The sequence below is a fragment of the Anoplopoma fimbria genome, chromosome 7 (assembly GCF_027596085.1).
Source record: "Anoplopoma fimbria isolate UVic2021 breed Golden Eagle Sablefish chromosome 7, Afim_UVic_2022, whole genome shotgun sequence".
Taxonomy (NCBI): domain Eukaryota; kingdom Metazoa; phylum Chordata; class Actinopteri; order Perciformes; family Anoplopomatidae; genus Anoplopoma; species Anoplopoma fimbria.
The window spans coordinates 8,192,298-8,193,311 of NC_072455.1; positions in this window are offsets into that span (position 1 = coordinate 8,192,298).

The following is a 1,014-nucleotide window of genomic DNA, read 5'->3' on the forward strand; positions in this document are numbered from 1 at the left end:
TTGTACAGCATCAAGTCACTGACGAAAATCAAACACAGCTTCCCATTTGACATTTCAAAATAAAGATCTTATTAAACCACTACGTTATTACCAGTCTATTAGCCGTTGATTTATGTGTATTGTTGTTGTGTTGTAAACTGTATATGATAGGATACATAAATGAGGTATGTTGTAGAGGTTTTTGGGGTGTTTTTTTGGCCAATAATTGTTTAAATAATAGTTTTCACTTTTTTTATTTGGGTGCAGAAACCCTACATTTCCGGTCACATTCATGCTTACTCCAGATAGCTATTTCCGCCAACAGCCCCACCTCTGTGACGATGAGTCAGAATTGGAGGAGGCAACAGGTTGGATGAAAAGAGTAAGGAGTAACATAATAATATCTTTTTTGAAATAATAATAGTACTATTCAATTTGTTTTTATTTTACAAATGTTAATTGGTTTCTGTTAACTTTTTTTATTTTCATTTTTGGGTTTTATCTGACTACATATGAAATGATATATTGCTTTGCCTTCCGTTGGTGGTGTCCCTTGACGAATACACAATTGCTTTGGGTTGTAGCCAATTACTTCAAAGACTGGAAACCTGTTGCGTATTGATATCATTTTAAGATAGCCTATGTATATAATGTGGTCCTTGTGGAAATAAATATAATCTAATAAATAAAAATCTATTGTGGGCGCAAAAAAACAATGAGGGGATTCTACAACTTTTAGCCTTTTCACGTTCTACCTCCGCAACATTGTGACAATGTTTCTATGTGCATCTAGTGACATTGGGCTTGTTGATTTTACCATGAGCTATACATATAATCTCCCATGATTGACAAATGTGCTCAAATAGAAAATAGAATAAAATAAAAAAGGAGAAACTATGACATAGCATAATGTGACATAGCATAGCATATCGTATTTGAGGTGTACTGTAACCTAGTATTGTAATCAAAAGTTTTTTTTATGTTCAGTCTTTCACCTTTTTCTGTTAACATTCAATAAAAACACAGACATTGTGA